Here is a 20,023-nt window from a genome sequence, read left to right as displayed (position 1 = left end):
ACCGCGTGACCGTAGCAAACTGTTTTACACGCTACATACAGCAATTCGCATCCGCGACAAACATGCACCTTCTTAGATGCTCCTGCACTTTGTACACACCCCCCTCCCACCTCGCTACTACCGTGGTGGGGTGTCTTGGTGGATTATATATAGAAAGGCAGCCAAAACTGCACAGAGCAATGAAAAGTCGTCACAGGTGCATCTGAACTGTACAAAGACGACAACGACTCGAGTGACGAGTTGAAGGTGGCCACATGAGCAGGCCGTGCATACTGAACGAAAAATCAGCAGACTAGCATGACGGAGGGAGTGGAGTGGATGTCCTTCTCCTCTCCTCCCGTTCCACCCTCCTCGCCACACGGACGATTGTGTGTTGGTTTGTTCCGTGCATTGGTTAAAACCCAATGAAGGAAGCAGTCGTTAAAAACCAATAAGCTCTGTGTCTCTGTTTCATTACCGTCTCACCTGCTTCACCAATGCAGGCCCCGCAACAGGGCAGCCAACCGGGTAACCAAAGTCTTTGGGTTCGGGGGGGAGTATGGTTACAAAGCTGAAACTTAAAGGAATTGACGGAAGGGCACCACCAGGTGTGAAGCCTTTCGCTTCATTTGACTCAACACAGGAAACCTCACCCGGCCCGGACACGGAGAGGATTGACAGATTGATAGCTCTTTCTCGATTCTGTGGGTGGCGGTGCATGGCAGTTCTTAGTTGGTGGAGCGATTTGGCTGGTTATTTCCGAAAACGAACGAGACTCCCGCCTGCCAAATAGTTACACGACCCAACAGCGGTCGGCAAACAAATTCTTAGAGGGACAAGTGGCTTTTAGCCACGTGAGATTGAGCATTAACAGGTTTGCGATGCACTTGTATGTCCGGTACTGCACGCGCGCTACACTGAATGGATCAACGTGTGTCTACCCGGCGCGGGGAGGCGTAGGTAAGCCGTTGAACCCCATTCATGATGGAGACCGTGGCTTGCAATTGTTCCCCACGAACGAGAAATTCCCAGTACGTGCGGGTCATACGCTCGCACTGATTACGTCCCTACCCTTTGTAACCCCTCCCCCATGTTCGTGTGACTTGGTGGATTATATATAAAAAAGCCGGAACCGCAAAGAACAATGAAAATTCAACGTGGAAACCGACTGAGGCGGTGTTTGCAAAATTAACAGTCAACTTGACTCACAGGTGCTTGTGGACTGTACACAGACGAAAGCGACTCAGGTAGGGAGTTGGGGGCGGGCACATAAGCGGGCAGTGCGTACTGAACGAGCGCCGTTCAACCCGTCCTTCGCTTTGGAAGGAGAAAGCGCGACGGCGTTCCTCCGGTTTTCAGTCACGGACAATTGTATGTTAGTTCGTAGCGTGCATTGTTGCAATGTTACTTTTTTTGGTGGTTTATTAAATTACGGATTTTTCAAATGTTTATTTTTTTCCTTTGTGCTTAAAAATCATTTAAAAAGCGGCCTGATTATGCTACGCCGCTGGTTGGCTAGTGTATATTTATATATATATATACTAGCAAAATACCCGCGCTTCGCAGCGGAGAAGTAGTGTGTTAAAGAAGCAATGAATAAGAAAAGGAAACATTTTGAAAATAACGTAACATGATTGTCAATGTAATTGTTTTGTCACTGTTGTGAGTGATGAGTGTTGCTGTCATATATATATATATATATATATTTACACACACACACACACATAAACATATATAAGTACATATCTATACATATACACATAAATATACACACACAAATATATACATACATATATATCTACATATATACACACAAATACATATATATATATATACATACACACACACATATATAAACATATATACAGTACATATACATACATATCTACATATATACACACACAGCTATTTCGTATCGGTGCAATACCCTGCTTGTTAAAATGAATAACTCCCGCTCTTACGCAAGTCTGTGGATATTATGAACTATCATATTTGTTCAAGTTCTATTTAAATTTTAAATAGAAGGAATTTTTATTTAGTCAACAGAAATATCTTTGGTAGGAATGGTAAAAACAGACAGGAATATTATTCGTGAATAAATCAACTCAAACCTTAAACAACTTATAATATTTTGCTCTCCATAAAAATATATCCTGTCTAAATTATACAAGTTAGAAATAAAGTAAACGTTAAAAGAACAAACATTCAAATTTCTTTACTCTTATGTAATTTTATATAAAAAATAAACTTAGATTTTAAATATCCCAAAAGATTTTGCTCTCCATAAAAATATATCCTGTCAAAATTATACAAATTCAAATATGAACATGCTGCATAACAAAACCTAGAAATATAAATAAAATGTGTTCCTTTCAGCAATAACAAATCAAATCATTCAGTTGTCTTTGCTCATATGTCATTTTAGAGCTGGACGCCTGGCATCTTTTTGGCAACAAGTTAGTTTCTGTTTGGTGTGAGGTTCTGTGTTGTGGAGATTCTCAGGATGGATTGCAGGTGCTCATCAGTGAGGCGACTCCTGTGTGCTGTTTTGTTAGTCTTTATCACTGAGAAGAGCTTCTCACACAGATATGTGCTACCAAACATGCACAAGGTTCGAGCCACATGTAGACGGACTTTTTTTGTTCTTCAAAGTCACCAAAGCGCCGTGCAAACTCAGTGCGCTCAGTTTATCAGCAAAGTGCGATTTGGGAACGCCGTAGTGACGACTTGGTTTAACATTACTTGGCAACAGGGAAAGTGGGGCAAATTGCACTGGTGCATTTGTGTCTCCCATAAAAGCAGCTTCACTTGAAATCACTTTGTGATTGTGCACGGTAAAACGTCCGCTGAAGTGTCAGATTCTTATTTAATTCTTCTGCTTTCTGTATCTTCTGCTTTGCATTCAGGTTACCCTGATGTTTTGTCTCATAGTGCCGTCTTAGATTAAATTCTGTAATTACAGCCACATTAGCTCCACAAATGAGACACACGGGTTCAGTAAACATATACTCAGCCTCCCATCGGTTTTAAAGGCTCTATTTTCAGAATCAACTTTTCTCTTCAGCATCGTGTGAGCTAGCTTCAATAACTTGCAGCATCATAAGCTACACTTGATTAACGCGGTAAGTGTTCGGCAAGGTAGCTGAAGCGCTGCATTATGGGATCTGTAGTTTATTGTGTTACCAGCGCTTCATATACCCGGGCCATTAATAACAATAATACAGTATATAAAATGATCTTGGGGCGGATATAATTACACGCTGGGCCGGATGTGGCCCGCGGCCCTTGAGTTTGACACATATGGATTAAATAGAACTTGATAAGATATATTTTTTCAAATGTGATCGCGCAATTCAGATAGAGTTGACGCGCACTACAGCCTGCATGCCTCAATAAGTCATCCTCCCTCGCTCTTACTTTTTACCGCTCATCTAATGAATACACTGAGTATGGCTTTACCAAAACAATCATTGATGGCTAATAAAGTATCCATTATTCGAGTATGTAGATCGGGATATATATATATACTATATAAAATACCCGCTTCGCAGGAGAAGTAGTGTGTTAAAGAAGCAATGAAAAGAAAAGGAAACATTTTGAAAATAACGTAACCTGATTGTCAATGTAATTGTTTTGTCACTGTTGTGAGTGATGGGTGTTGTTGTCATATATATATATATATATATATATATATTTACACACACACACATAAACATATATATATATACATATCTATACATATACACATATATACATACATATATATCTACATATATACACACACATATATACATACATACACACACACACATTATATAAACATATATATACATATACATACATATCTACATATACACACACAGCTATTGCGTATCAGTGCAATACGCTGTTTGTTAAAACGGTTGACTCCGCTCTTACGTGCAATAACAAATCAAATCATTCAGTTGTCTTTGCTCATATGTCATTTTAGAGCTGGAGGCCTGGCATCTTTTTGGCCACAAGTTCGTTTCTGTTTGGTGTGAGGTTCTGTGTTGTGGAGATTCTCAGGATGGATTGCAGGTGCTCATCAGTGAGGCGACTCCTGTGTGCTGTTTTGTTAGTCTTTATCACTGAGAAGAGCTTCTCACACAGATATGTGCTACCAAACATGCACAAGGTTCGAGCCGCATGTAGACGGACTTTTTTTGTTCTTCAAAGTCACCAAAGCGCCGTGCAAACTCAGTGCGCAATAACTCTAGTAAGCGGTAAGTGTTGGCAAGGCAGCTGAAGCGCTGCATTATGGGATCTGTAGTTTATTGTGTTACCAGCGCTTCATATACCCGGCTTTAATAGCAATAATACAGTATATAAAATGATCTCGGGCGGATATAATTACACGCCGGGCGGATGTGGCCCGCGGCCCTTGAGTTTGACACATATGGACTAAATAGAACTTGAAAAGATATATTTTTTCAAATGTGATCGCGCAATTCAGATAGTGTTGACGCAGACTACAGCCTGCATGCCTCAATGAGTCATCCTCCCTGCTCTTACTTTTTACCGCTCATCTAATGAATACACTGAGTATGGCTTTACCAAAACAATCATTGATGGCGAATAAAGTATCCATTATTCGAGTATGTAGATCGGTATATATATATACATATATATATACCCGCGTATCGCAGCGAGAAGTAGTGTGTTAAAAAGGTAGAAAAGAAAAGGGAACATTTTAAAAATAACGTAACATGACTGTCAATATACAGTATTTGTTTTGTGAGTGTTACTGAGTGTTGCTGTCATCAAGGATTTAATCATCATTATTTCTTTCAATCAGGTTCGTATTTGTAGGAAGTGTTGTTTTCAAGTTACATTCCGTGTTTGTCAATCGTTGTAAAGATGACAGGTTGCATTCATCGATTCGTTTCTTACTGCATCAATAAACAGCTCGTCTTCTTCTTTATCTGAGACCTGACCCACTGCATGCACGGGTTTTTACACTGTCTTCCTTTAGCGGACATTGACTTTTCCACCGTGTGCTTTGTTTCCACAGTAGCTGCATTTATGAATATGCTTATCAGACGCTTCATATTTTTGCTGCCTTTTCAATTGTGTAATTCGGTTTTGTTCAGCTGTTTGGAACTGTTGCTTTTATCTGTGCACTCGCCAGTTCACGTGAGCCACTCGGTGTACATGCATCGAAGGTTCCCAGCTGTGCTGGTGCCATCTCGTGCTATGTCCATGGCTGTATTTAATGTTACCTTAGTCCTGGCACTTAAAACTTTCTCTCGCAGTTTCGCTGAGTTTGTGTCAAACACCACCCTGACCATCTCATCTTCCTCTCCATAAGCACAGTCCTTCACCCGTGAATATTTATCCGTGGCAGTTTGCTATTGGATTGCCGCTGACGGACGGCCTTATATGGGCAGGCACTAAATTACAAATGCCAGCGGCAGCCTGTCTATGAACTTAATTTAAAGTGTAGGTTTACATCGTGCTTTGTTTCCGAAGTAGCAGAACTCATGAATATGGTTGTATATGTCACTTGCTCGCTTCTTATTGTTTCGCTGCCTTCTCAATTATATAATGCATGTTTTCTTCAGCGCTTTTTTTAGGTCTTCCTGGTTTTCTATGTACTGCGTGATTACGTGGGAGGCGTGATGATGTCACACGAAACTCCGCCCCCACGGCGTTGAAGCTCATCTCCATTACAGTAAATGGAGAAAAACTGCTTCCAGTTATGACCATTACGCGTAGAATTTCGATATAAAACCTGCCCAACTTTTGTAAGGAAGCTGTAAGGAATGAACCTGCCAAATTTCAGCCTTCCACCCACACGGGAAGTTGGAGAATTAGTGATGAGTCAGTGAGTGAGTGAGTGAGTGAGGGCTTTGCCTTTTATTAGTATAGATTATACCATAGAGTGCACAGCCTAATAGTAAACTAAATGTAAAAACATCGAATAACATTGAGAAAACATTGAACAACAGAGAAAACTAACACTGTAAGAGTTCACGCTATAGCGCTATGAACCGCTCGCTAAAAACACTTTTTTTAATGAGTTTAAGCACAGGGAAAAAAATGATAATTTGAAAAATCCGTAATTTAATAAACCACCAAGAAAAGTAACATTACAACAATGCACGCTACGAACCGATCGCTGTAAACAGAAGTGAAGTGGAGGTTAAAATCCAATAGAAAAAAGTCTTCATTAAATACATCAAGGTTAAAACAATGCTCAGATCTGTCTCTTTAAAAACAAGCCTGGTGCATTCTGCATGCATCCAGCCTTCTCTCTGTCTCGCGCGCGTCTCTGTGTGTGTTTCTCTCTCGCGTGCGCATCTGTGTGTGTGTCTCTCTCACACGCGGGTCTGTGTGTGTATGTGTGTGCCACTCTCGCACACGTTAGTGTGTGTGTGTCTCTCGTGCGCACATCTGTGTGTGTGTATTTGTGTCTCTTGCGTGCATCTGTGTGTGTGTGTGTGTGTCTCTTTCTCTCTCTCTCTCTGCACAGGGAATGCACAAGGAGAGACTGAACACGTGCGGAAATCATCGGCATGCACAAACCGAAAGGGAAACTGGCTTGTTCGTATACCAACTCTGTGGTCGTAAACAAATGCAAAAGTTTGGCAAACTTTTTGGTCGTAAACCGATTTGTATGTGTTCTAAGACGTTCGTGAACCGAGGTTCCACTGTACTTGTTTATTAGCAAAACTTATGCTGTGTGACACACAGCGACAAATAATAAACACAGTACAAATCTTTATAAAAAGCCTATTGTTTCCTAAGTAGCAATTTCAAAGTTTTCTTTTTTTTCAATTAAAAGTGTAAGCTGCTGCATTTTAAACAAGCACGCTAATCAAAATCCTGTACTGTCCGTTTTAATTTAAAGGACAAAATAAATAGGTCAGACTTCCTTAAAGTAGCTTTTCTTGCCGTTTGTCTAGTTGGACAAGACAATTCCTCCGATTACTTTTTTCATTTTATTACTCCACTTTTCTTTAACGTAAAGGCTAATATACCAAGTGCCTTTCAGTCACTGATAAAACAAGCTTCCACTTGTAGCTCTTTGTTTACACAGCAGGAAGTTTGTTATAAAAGAAGGAAAAAGGTGCGTGCTGACTCAAGTACTGTAATACATTGCGAAAAGGAGCACTATAACGAATTACTGTAAAGCTTAGAAAAGCAAGAGTAGAAAATATATTTTTTGTGACCTGCCTTTTTACCGATCACCAATCAAGACTTAAAAATCGGTTGATCAATTGGAGTATCCCAAGTTTGTAAGTTAAAATGTTTTGGCAGTTTGGCTGACTGTTGAATGATGTACTTTTTCCACAATTTCATATAATGAAATCTGTGTTATGAACTATAGGCTGTAGTAGTGTATTATATTTTATGATTTTGAATTGTTGCTTTTGTTATGCAATTATAGCAGGGTTCCTGGTGCTGCCTGAGGTTGAATAAAGCACAAGTGCAGTCCTTAAAACATTCCCTTGGGGGGAAATATTTTGACTCCAATCCAAAATTTCTCCAACTAAACTCATCATGGGGTGCAACTTTGTATGTCTGTGCAAAGTCTCAAAAATGCTTCCTTACAGCACTTTCCTAATAAAGTGCAGCTACGATCACTTATTAAAGTTTCAGATTAAAACATAGCCTATGGTCTCCCCTTGTGCAAATGGTGAATCTGAGCAAATTTTCTGGGAGATAAGTGTTTTTTTTAACCAGACAAGCACACATTCAGTTTCATGTATATTAGGAGATATTTGTACATGATAAATAAACCTAAAACTGAAAGTAAGTGTAAGAAGTAACATTTATTAAATATGCATTTGCCCAGTATAGACCTAATCCATATGCACTAAGTAAAAGTAAAATATTTATTAAACTTGTGTTGGGGTTTGGGAAAAAACTAGATTAGTTCTTTATTTGGGTATCACATTGGTACATTGGTTCGGGCTACTGACACACAACTTAAGGGGCTTGGGTCCAAATCCTGGCACATTTATTATTTATATAAAATTTGCATCTTTTTTTTGTAGTCTCATTGGTCTTTTCTGCATACTTTGGTTTTGTCTTAGATGCCAAAAATGTGCATGCTTGATTGATTGGTGATTCAGAGAGACTGAGTGTAAATAGGTTTCCTGTACACAATTCTGTATTGATAAATAGGGCTGTTGTATAACCTTATATCCAATTCAATTTAACACTTTTAACGATTCTTCCAGTCTGTCATTTTTCTTGAATTAATTGAATAAACTTTTTTCATGGCAGGAAACATATCCATGGGTAATGTACAATTTTTAGTTGCTTCTGCGTCTTTGTTTGGCGGCTGAAAATTTACAATGGTAAATGTCATTGCAGACGTAGATCAGTCCAGTTTTTCAGTATGTTAGATACTTCTGTTATGCAGCCAGAATAAATTTTACAAGTACAGTACAGTATATGACAGCAGATGGAGAATGTAAACCAATTTGAAAAACAAAAAAACTCTTATACTGTAATGAGAATTTATACCAATTTAATTGATACAAATAAGCATCCTTGTAGTGTCTTTTGATTTATTTGTTCTTCTGTAGGGTTTTGTTATTTATTTTGTATTTTATTTTATATGTTGTTTTTCAGTGGTCACTCACTAACATTTTTTTTCATGCAGAAAGAAACAAAAAAATCTAAGTTTTGGTTATATAATACAATTTTAAATGTTGTCCTTTTCTATGGTACTTGGGCTCAAAGCCTCCAGCTGATTGCTATCTGTGTGGTGAATGTTTTATCTATGTCTGCAGACACCTTGCATTCTTTTGACACACTCCCAAAATGTATTTGTTAAGTTAAATTTCAGTTTCCTAATTGGCCTGATTCTCATTTGAGTGACAGCCTTGTACTGGGTTGGTCCTGATTTGTGCCTTTTCTTGTCAGGATAAGCTCTGGTCATCCATGACATTGAATTAGATAGAGTAGGTTTGAGAACGGTAGTATGTTACTTAACATTGTGTGGAGAAACGTGAAGTGGAAGAGTAATTTTTTCTTTCAATTCATGTCTTATTAGCTCTTTCTAAAACATGGATTTGAAATTGAGAAAATGGTTTTCCAGGGGCTTTCCTCCATCTGGTTTATTATAATTTTCTCACAAGAACTTGTCTTTAGTGAAGATCACTATGAAAAGAAACCTGAAAGTAAATGAAGAAATATTTTAGGATTTTTAAAAAAAGATGGTGGTCATTTAATAAACTTAAAAAATGATTTAAATGAATAATATTTATAAGTAAACTATAGGTTTTCTGCTTTTTAAAATTTCATATGAAATGAATTAAATGTCGTTGAAATGTAAGGTTAGAAATGCACAATGAATACTGAAGCCAATGTTCTAGTTATGTTGAAAGTTCAGTTAAGATTTGCCTTTAGATTTATTACTAATTTACTATTTGCTTTTAGTAAACTATTTGTAGCTTTATATTTATTAGATACATTTGGTAACACATTCCTGCTTTTCTAATTTATCCTTTAACTATGTACAATGCTAATTAATGTGCATTTCGTGACAGCTTAGTTATCCTGTACAGCAATTATTTACTCCATAAACTAAGGTTACATGTGCAAATGACGAAAGATATCACTAAATGAGGCACAAATGGAGGCCATAGCTTCATTATGTTATGATTGTACACTGCCTTTATAATTTGTCTTAACAGCCTCACATTTATTTAACAATTTTAAATCTTTGAGATATTCTGTTTTTCTAAGTTTAAAATGATTTCTAACACTTTATATGAATGTACTCTATATGGTTTTTGTGTCTGACTATGACCTGCGGTAACTTCTTCATATACAGGATGAATGTTTTGTTACCTTCCTTACTGTCACAATACATTCTCAGCTGTATGACCCAGAATGGATTTAATAAAGTATTAAAATAAATAAACCTGAAACATCACATTTACCGAACGTTATACACATAGAGCTATTGTAGACATTACAAGAATATCAAGCTCTTTTATACCTGAGAGAAGTGTGTTTTTGTTCTTTGCAAATGCCTTTCAATTTATTTTTTCAATTTTGTATTGCTTGATAACAATGTAAATATTATGAAAATTTCATAATATTCAGTTTTAATTGCCAAGATGTAATATATCCGTATGTGTCCCAATTAAATAAATGGATGAGTGAGTGGCTGAGTAAACATGAAATAGTCCAGGTTTTATTCGACAGAAATTTATGTGAAGAGGCACAGTCATTATAATGTACTTTTAATACAAGTAATTACTTTATCTGTATTGTACTGGATGGGCAAATTTTTCCTTATGCCCATTACTGGTACATTAAGCTCTCATACCCCAAATTCATGAATTTGATTATTACAAAATCAATGTATAATTAGAAATACCGCTCTATTATTATACAAAGTTTATCTTAAAAATAACTAGTTATAATTGTAAAGATAATGATGAAGTAGGTACAACGAAAACACATTATAATTAGTGTTCTAGAAGGGAATGATGCATGTGATACTAGTAAAGATTTGGCATATCTCTTAACCGTATATTGGCACACTATAGATGGCACAGTAACTACAGACTACTATGTTACTAAAGTTTATTGGGAGACTTGACATAAAATGTTACCTTTTCCCCTTTTTACAGATTTTTGGCGACCATCTTGTCTTCTCGATACCTATACCAAATGCAATGATGAATGCAGTTCCCCTCGTTTCGATACTGCATAGGGTATCCATTAAAATTCTTGGAGTTTTTAAAAAGTCTGATCAGCCATTAAATTGAGAACAAAATAATCTTGCACCTGCACTAGCTTCATTGATTTTTTTTTTCGTTTTTTTTTTTTGTTTCCATTTGTATTGTAAAGGACATCCAGAAATGAGCACCACGGTAAGAGGTTGCAGCCATGCTAATGTGCAATTCTTGTTTTCAATCCTGTGTAGCCCTGTTTTGCTGGGTAAAATAATCAGTTTTTGAGCTTCAGTACAAGAATAGTCTTTGCACCTTGACTCTCAGTCTTAAGAGTACTGGAAAAGCTGCAAATTAGAACGAAAAGGCATTTTCACCTTTAGAACAGGGACAGCAACAGGAAACAAGTGCTAGATATTTTTAAATGTTATTCTTGTTTCTGGAAGCAGTCCTGGTTTGGCTTCTACACAGTAGTAAATTTGCCAGTCCTTGTGACGGCACTTATTTCAACTTGTACTGTTTTATGAAAGTAAAATGTGTTTTCTCAATTATATTTAAGAGGGTGAGGGCTGCTTACCATAACACTGCAGCTTATTCAGGAACTGCTTCCGATACGCTTGAATAGTAAGAGCTCTAAACCAGCTTAAATCTCAAGGACCCTTCACTGGGGATATTCCATAAGGGGAATTTTTTTTTTTTTTTCGGACTTGGCTTTTTTACATATCTCTGTTTACAGACTAAAAAGGTTTTACCAAAAGGTATGTTGTGGCATCGCTAAATAGTACCACGTTTAATGGTTCGTAAACTTATTGTTAATATTATTATTATTATTATTATTAACTTTATTACGCTTTATGTACTTTTCTTAACGACAATGATGCGTCTTAATGCCTAAGTTTTTTCTTCTGCTTGTGATATTCCAGCCTATAAAGGTGGCAGTATATGATAGTGTTGTATTGTGGATTCGGTTGTTTTGTTTACATCAGTGATTTCCTCATCCACAAATTGTAGGGTACTGTAAAAGATATTAGGCATAAATGGGAACCATTCAGTGTGTGGTGTGTGCCCTGTTGCAGTTTGAAAGGTAGCAACCTGGATGCCTTGGTTAAGACAAAGACTAGCTTCAGGTAATTCAGCTTCTCTTTCCTATGTAAGTCGCCGATTATGGTATTGAGAAAGGGGGAACTGACGGATCATTCCAGACTAATCGAATCTATGAATGAAAAAAACGTTTAAGTGATGCAGACTAAAGAAGGGTTAGTGTAGTTTTTCATAGGGTTAACATTTTCCAAATTACTGAGATGCAAGATTGAAAGTGAAGGGCGCGCTCCTTGTTGAGGGGAAAGTGTTAGAGAGCGGTCCTAATGCGGAATCTCATTAAAGCAACTGTCAGGATTCTTCTATTTTACCATCACCTCGCTTATTCCGTAAGAGCTAAACTGTCGTTTCGAGTGAGTGTACCGCCAAAGAGGCATTTACAAATAAATGAAAAATGTCACAATTGATTTCACTCCTCCAAGAGTGCAGCGTGTCAGCTTTGTCACAAACTGTCTTTGTTGTTCTCTCTCTTTCAGGTCCTGCTGCTGGACGTGCTCGATAGTTTTTGACGGGGTTTGGGCCTTTTTTTTTTTAATTTAACCCTGGGTAAGCCCCCTGATGATGGTCTTCAATTGAAGCTCTTTTTAATGGCTTTGGCTGTTCTGCTGTAAGTGCCTTGTTCAATACCATAAGGTAGGAGGTGGGTGCAAACATTAATGAAATTACACTCAAAATACCAACCCCTGCACACATTTCTGTAAAGGAAAATAGTGCATTTGGCAACATGTATTTCTTTTCAAACTGAGCTGGTGATGACTTTGTGCAGTAATAGATTTTAATGCATGTCAAAGCTTTTCTTAGTACTATAGCACTAACATCACATTCTGCTTTATTTATTTTTTTGTATATCTGTAAAGGTGCTTTATGTGCAGTAACTTGTAAGTTTATAACAGTGTAGCACAAATGGTGCTATGCTATAATCGGTCCGACGATGAAACACTTAAAATCCCTATTTCAGTACCTTCTGTACCCCCGCAGTATGTCATAACCTAGCAGCACTAAGAATCTCAAAAATACACAGTTGAGAAGTATAAAAGCAGTTTTATTTGATTAAAATGAGTGAGTTCCTTTTTGAGTGAGTTATGGGTGTGGTAATTTGCAATTAAATTCTAAACTGTAAGAACCTAAATTTGAAATCTTCTTTTACATATGTATCAACATTTACTAAGCAGAAGGTGTTTCGGCATAAATGTTAGGATACCTACACGGAGGTCTTGTTTGCATCATAGCATTTGTTGATTTATACTGTATAAGCATAAGAAGGGTTCATTTCAAAATATACTTGGTTATCACAAATGTGCTTTCATATGTGCAAATTAGCTTTGGCTGATTCTGTATTACACCATTATGTGAAATATCAATGTTTACAGAAGTTTTTTACTTTTCTTATCATAACAGGCATTATAATGCATAAAGTAAATTGTATTTAATATGTATAGTAATAGATGCCATTTGCTTTTAAAGGTATGCTGAACATAGTCTTCAGGGAAATATAGTTTCCTGATAATGTAAGGTGTCTATAATATTCTTTTCAGAAGTATTAACACTGGTAATCACTAAACCTTTTTTTGAGTAAGGATGATGTGGCACATCCTGTAATGTCAAACAGTAACAGTTAAGTAGATTGCCTTACATAGCCAACTTTTATGAATTTTTAAGTTAAATTGAAATAAAACCAAAGAATAATTGAAAGGTCATAATTAAGAAATGCATACAGACCTTTGGAGCTTTCTTTCTTTTTGTAATATAGCATTTTGTAAGGTAAAAAATGTGGTACAGTAGCAAAGTGCTTTGGGTTTTGTGCTTAAATGAAAATTGATTTGTATTTAATTGAAATGTGATGGTGGTAATATATTTTATTTAGAAAACAGTGTTAGACCGCTAGTTACTCATACATTTAGTATGAGCTTATAATAAGGAAGTCAATCTGAAAGTGTTCCAGGGTTTTAATAATATGTACTAAATATCTATATAGTCTTTATAAATATTCAGTGAATAAATACAGTATGAGTATTTTGTTTTTTAAAAGGTGCAATATTTATTAAAGTTTGACTCACTGGAGGTCTTTATAGGGCAGGGGTCTCATTCAGGGTCAGTTTATTGTACCTCCATAATAGGTGCCTATTAATGCAACATTTTTTGGATTTTCAGCTTTGTATTCAGTGTTTTGCATATTTCGTAAATGTAAAAAAGTTAATTATTTTGTTTACTTTGTCAGATGGGGCATGCTGTTAATGTATTATATAAAGTAAAAAATAATAATTTGTTGATCTTGACCATGCACTTCCTTGGAAGAACTTGCATGTTTTGCTCATACCTGTTTTTTTTTTTTTTTGATGGATACTCTGCTGTTTCTTACAAATTCCAAGGACATACATGTTAGGTTAATTGATTACTATATATGTATGTATATAATATGGTATTTTAATAGGCCAATTTATTATTTTCAAACTTATAGTCTCTGTTACCATTTGCAGAATAAAGTTCTCTGTTTTAAAAACAGACAGTATCAAGTATGATCATGCTCAAAAGTCTCTGTTTAACACAGTGAGAGCTGACTTCTCTGACTAGCATAGCAGAATTTGAGATTCCAACTGTTTGAATAACATATCGTGGCAAGACTAAGCTGATAACTTTGTGCTTTAAAGTTCAACATCCTATTCAATATCCTGCACTTCTTTTAATGATATATATGTCTTTCTGATGTCCTCACTATTGCCCTGTCAATGTTCTGAACCAGCTTATTCTATTAATAGGCTACAGGGACCAGAAACTTATCCCAGCAGTATAGGGCCGAAGGCTGGATGAACATCAGCCCAACACAGGGCACACTAATTCAGTTTTGATTTGTCAGTCAACCTGAGATGCACTTTTTTTTATGGAGGTAAACTTGACTGCCAGGTGAAAAAATGCAAACACAGGAAGTGCATGATTATTTTGACCGTAAGTAACATGAAGTGTGAAAGAACAACACAATAATCAATTTGAGTAATAATGCAAAAAAGTATATTTGCAAATAAAAATGTATTAAAATCTAGTAAATTTATAGAGCTTCCCAAACTGAAACATACCCAAAACATACTTGTCAGCTATTCAGGGGAGGTTAAGAAAAATAGACAGCTGTAAATTGTACTCCATTCTTTGTCCACAGACTCACAGCTAAGTATTTGATGTGCCTGAGATGGCAGCTTTTGTTTATTTCATACAGGATAATGTCTGTGTTTGACATCGTTGGTTTGGATTGCTTTAGGCACTGAAAATAAACTGAATTTGTTCTCAGTATTAATTTAATCAAAGCTGTGCAAAACTTCTCAAGAATCAATATTAATAAATTGAAAAAGCAGACGATAGACCAAAGTAATGCTTTAATTTCTATGAAGGGCATTTCAATTTGTTACTGAGGTATGTGTATAAAAAAAATAGGGTGCACTATCATTTAATAGTAATACCGAAATGTTTAGTATAAAAGTATTATTAGTAGAATTGGTATATACACTGCTTGTCGTATATTTAATTCAGGCTTTTTATTGTAAAGATCCAGTCAGTCACCACAAATAAATTCTTATTGTGAATGATCTTTCTAACAAAAAATTGCATTCATTGCAGTATTGTACTCTTCTTAGGGTGGATTATCAGTCTACAGTATGTATAAAAAATATTGCACAATGATTTTTTTTTTTACTTTACATGTGGTCACAAAAAACTTCTGTATACTGTATATAACACACAAAAAAGAACCCATAAAAGATGAAACTTCATTTGTCAATAAAAAAATTTTAAAGTGGCAAATGTAAAATCACATAATTTTATTAAGATTATTTTGCATGTGTTTTTGATACCAAGCCCCATGTTTGAATTAATACTTCCATATGGCAATGTTTTATTGCATTGTTGTTTTGTACTGCACCATTTGGACTGTCTGTGTTACTCCAACATCTATTTAATAGGCATCTAGACTAATGTTTATTTATAACCAGACGTTTGAATGTCTGGACTAGTGTCTATTTATTTACAGTATTACTTTTTTGTTGCTTTATGTAATTGTTTGTTCGTAGTGGAAAGAGTAAGTATTCATATGCATTGTTGCACAAGACTTATTAAATCTGAATCTTGAATATAAAGTAATTGTAATTGTGTTTCTGAATGATTAAAGAGTTTGAAAGTATTTTTATACATAATACATTAAATGTTTTATTTAATTTTAATGCTACATTACATTGAATTAGAATGAAGTCTACAGTGCCAGATTTCTCTAGTGTGCAGTGAGCATGCTTTGAAGTATCTGATGCACTTGTGTTAGTTGTAGGTTACCTAAAACCAAAGTACTGTAACTTTCTTGACTATGATTTTACCTTAAAATAAATGCATTTGGAATGCAGTGTTAAGAATAAAATTTATTATATAGGTTGTACATAGTATTTTTTAAACAGCACCACAAATTCCATTTTCTGTACTTGCTTTTTCAAGTTTAGAGCTGAAGTTTATTCTGGCAATATTGAATACACAAGAAAAAGCAACCCTGAGAAGGTAACACATTTCCGTGACAGGGCATATTTCAAAACATACCATATATCCCGTTATATAAGCCGAGAATTTCGTCCTAGATTTTTGGCTTGGAGTTTGGGGGTCGGTTTATACAACGAGTATCGTTTCAGATTCAAGATTTCCAGCGCAATGCCAGTTTTGTCGATGAATACAGAAGTAAATAATGACGAAACCACAGAGCCATCTTTCAGATGAAGAAGTAACTTTGCATGCCGGTACTTTAAATTAAATAAAGAATTTATTCATAAAAGTGTTTTAGTTGTAGTTCGTAATTTTATTAATAAAATTTATAATAAATTATCGGGAAGTTTAAAATGAAATTTTTTGTTTTGATTAATGATCAACATCTTGCGTTACGAAACGGATGCGGTCACGTGTATCCGCTTGCGCGATTGTAAACAAACAACCAAGAGCGTTTGTAGCGTCAGTCGGAGCCCAGATACATGTGTTTGTGGATGTAATTTCCGTCATTGCAGTGATTTACCTATATATATATATAATTCATTAAGACCATGCAAGCAAGACACATAATTGCTAAGGAAGGAAGAGAAGGTAAAAGTAAGCGATCGCAATCGAAACGAAGATGGACATTGTGTGGAAATATCTCTTTAATGTCAAATTAAATGGTGAGTACAGTATGAAATTGTTTCTAGAATAGAATGCTTTTTATTGTCACTATACGCATCTACAATGAGATTAAAAGCAGCTCCTTCAGTGCAGAAAAAAGTTCTGTATAGGGCTTGTATGGTTGTTTTTTAGCTTTAGCATAACGCCGGATCTGCGGCCCTGCTTCTGCTTTCTTTCCCTCCTCCGTCTGTGTTGTCTCCTAGATCCGACAACAATCCACGGAGAGCCCGCTGGTCTCGCTTTGTTGTCTGGGATGTTGTGCATGTGATGAAAAACACTCGAAACAGATGTCTGGCTCTGGACACCGATGTCTATAAGGTTCTGAATGGTGTAGCGGATGTTCGCCAAACTGATCGTGCACAAACAAGGACAAAAAAAGTACAAAAACAACAAAAAAGTGCACTGAAAAGGAGAGCCCTGAGCTGCTGCGACCATGCGTGCCACCATTCTCCTAGCTTAATCAAAGTAGGCTTGGCACTTTTTATATCTTTTTGGTTAGTACATTAGAAAAATTATTGGTGTTTTGGTAAATTATGCACATTATGTTATATATCAAAAATGCCGGCAGTCTCAAATTCTCCGATAAACATTATAAATATACCCGAAGAGACACTTTTAAGGAAATTTAGAAAATTTTGCTTGGAGAAGGGGGTCGGCTTAAATACCAGTCATCGGCAAATACATGTAATTTAGTAGTTAGAGATGGGGTTCGGCTAATATACCGGGTCGGCCTGTATTCCGGGATCTACGGTATGTATGTACCCTCATTTCAGACCAAATAAGAGTTGTAAAATAACACATTCTAATGAAAATGTTTGAATGATATTACCTGTGCACTAATGTCATATATTTGTAATGTAGAAAATTATTTATTTATTTACACTGTCAGAGTTCTTAGTCTTTGAAGCACCAGAAAATCTGAAGTTGTAAACTTCAGGGTTTTATGATTCATGTTTATAGGAAAAAACAATAAACATTTCACGCTGTATTTGTTCTGTGAATAACAGTGTGTTGATAGATATAATAAGGTATGAGTCTTCAACCTTGGTCCAAGAGATAAGGTTGATGAGGCCTTTCAAATGGTAGATCATTGAAGACTCTATAGCTGTGGTCATTGTAAGACAACCTTAAGTTTGTGGAGTGTAGGCATTGATAAGCACCTTAGGATAATGTTTCACAATGTCATTTACTATTTTATGTCATAAAAGGAGAGTTTTAAAATAAACTCCCCCCTTAACACTAGAGTTACCAGAGCCTACGAAAAAACTCGTAAATCCGTCCCACCTTAAATCGCTTCTTAAAATCGTTCACAGCTCTCCACCAGCGTCTTTTGTCATCTAAATGTGCTGATAAAAATCAGGCTGCAAAGCAGCCGGCTATTCCGTCCCCCCACCAACTTAGAACGTGCACAAACTTCTTCCATCTCATGCCTTGATTGATTTTCTGGGAGTGAAGTGGAGTTTTAGAGTGGAAATAATAGATCGTTGTTTGGAACACACGCGTTTCATGTCTGTTCCATTTCTACAGTAATCTGTGTAAACACATTGTTAAAACAGAAATGTTTTTTATATTCTACTAGTAGATGACAAAATGTAGGTATAAACTATATAATGTATGAAGCCTGAAGTATCACACAAATACTTTCACAAAAGCTACAAATCTAACACAGCAATTGCGCTTTTATTCAAAAATATAACTGCAGAAACAAAAAGCCGCCTTAACATGCGACATTGACACTTGTTTATTATGACTGCCTCATAATAGAATCAGCCGCTGACTGGGAATCAAAAGGTCGTGAGTTCGATCCTGCACCACTCCGTTTTGAGAAGTAATCTGCTCTTAGTCTTACTATTTTAGAATAAAAACATACATTTGATTTCAGTCTGTAACAGCCGGTGTAATTTATGATACTTGTAAAGGTTAGCTTTGTTTTTTAGTCAGTTTTATTATCTCAGCCGCGTTCACAAGCCCAAACACACCCCACCCCGTATCTGATACTGCTGTTTTCACATAGACGCGCTGTAATAGAGGTAAACTCAGCTCCCTTCCTTGTATACTAAAGTGTCAGCAGGCACTTTTCATGGTATTACACACAGTTTTGAGCATGCCATCTGCACACTACCTGTGACTTTAGGCTTTAGGAAGTAAGTAAATAAATAAAGGTAAATTGTGTCATAAAATGATTTCTTCAAAACGTTGAATGTTTTTTATTTGGCACGGACATGACTGCATGCACTTTTTGTGGCATTACACATGTATTTTTTGAGCATGTCCGTGCCAAATAAATAACGCTGTTCATTTTCAAATAATATTGCATTTCTCTCTATGCTGTGGTTTCTATTACACACCTGAAAGAAAGAGACAACATATGTGAAAACATCATCGCACAAATGCAATATTATTTGAAAACAAACAGCGTCCGATCAGCTGTAAAAGTATGGCATTTCTAAATGTTTGATTTTTTTCAGTCTGATTCTCTCTGTCAAACTGTATATTTGTCTCTTATTCAGTGCACTCAAGAACATGCAGGTAGCCAGATGCTGTATGCTACAACATGCTGGCGGTGATCAACGCACATTTTAAAAAAAGAAAGAGACACATATATGTGACGTTTTGAAGAAATCATTTTATGACACGATTTACCTTTATTTATTTACTTACTTCCTAAAGCCTAAAGTCACAAGTAGTGTGCAGAGAGCATGCGCAAAAATGTGTGTAATGCCACGAAAAGTGCCAGCTGACACTTTAGTATGCAAGCAATGGTATGTGCATTCTTGGTCCGATGTAGAAGGGAGCTGAGTTTACCTCTGTTACAGCGCGTCTATGTGAAAACAGCAGTATCAGATGCGTGGGCGGGGTGTGTTTGGGCTCGTGAACGCGGCCGAGATAATAAAACTGACTACAAAAAAAAAAAAAATACTAACCTTTACAAGTATCATAAATTACACTGGCTGTTACAGACTGAAATCAAATGTATGTTTTTATTCTAAAATAGTAAGACTAAGAGCAGTTTACTTCTCAAAACAGAGAGGTGCAGGATCGAACTCGCGACCTTTTGATTCCCAGTCGGCAGCTGATTCTATTAGACCACGGAGGCAGTCATAATAAATGGG

General features: G+C 36.3%; 1 protein-coding gene across 4 annotated transcripts in view; it reads left to right on the top strand.

The window, feature by feature from the left end:
• LOC120532652 (inactive N-acetylated-alpha-linked acidic dipeptidase-like protein 2) overlaps positions 1-20,023 on the top strand; it is a 2,009,486-nt gene that overhangs the window by 118,589 nt on the left and 1,870,874 nt on the right. For 2 of the 4 annotated variants that reach the window (XM_039758865.1, XM_039758881.1), the window contains exon 2: positions 12,215-12,345. The exons of 1 other annotated variant lie outside the window; for it this stretch is intronic. The gene's annotated coding sequence lies outside the window, so the exon portion shown is untranslated. Of the gene's footprint in view, positions 1-12,214; positions 12,372-20,023 lie in introns of all 4 variants that reach the window. One more of the 4 variants, XM_039758875.1, reaches the window with a different exon arrangement.

The sequence above is a fragment of the Polypterus senegalus genome, chromosome 1 (genome assembly GCF_016835505.1).
Source record: "Polypterus senegalus isolate Bchr_013 chromosome 1, ASM1683550v1, whole genome shotgun sequence".
In the NCBI taxonomy this organism is placed as follows: domain Eukaryota; kingdom Metazoa; phylum Chordata; class Cladistia; order Polypteriformes; family Polypteridae; genus Polypterus; species Polypterus senegalus.
The sequence above is the reverse complement of the archived record's forward strand: the minus strand, read 5'-3'. Positions and strand labels throughout refer to the sequence as shown.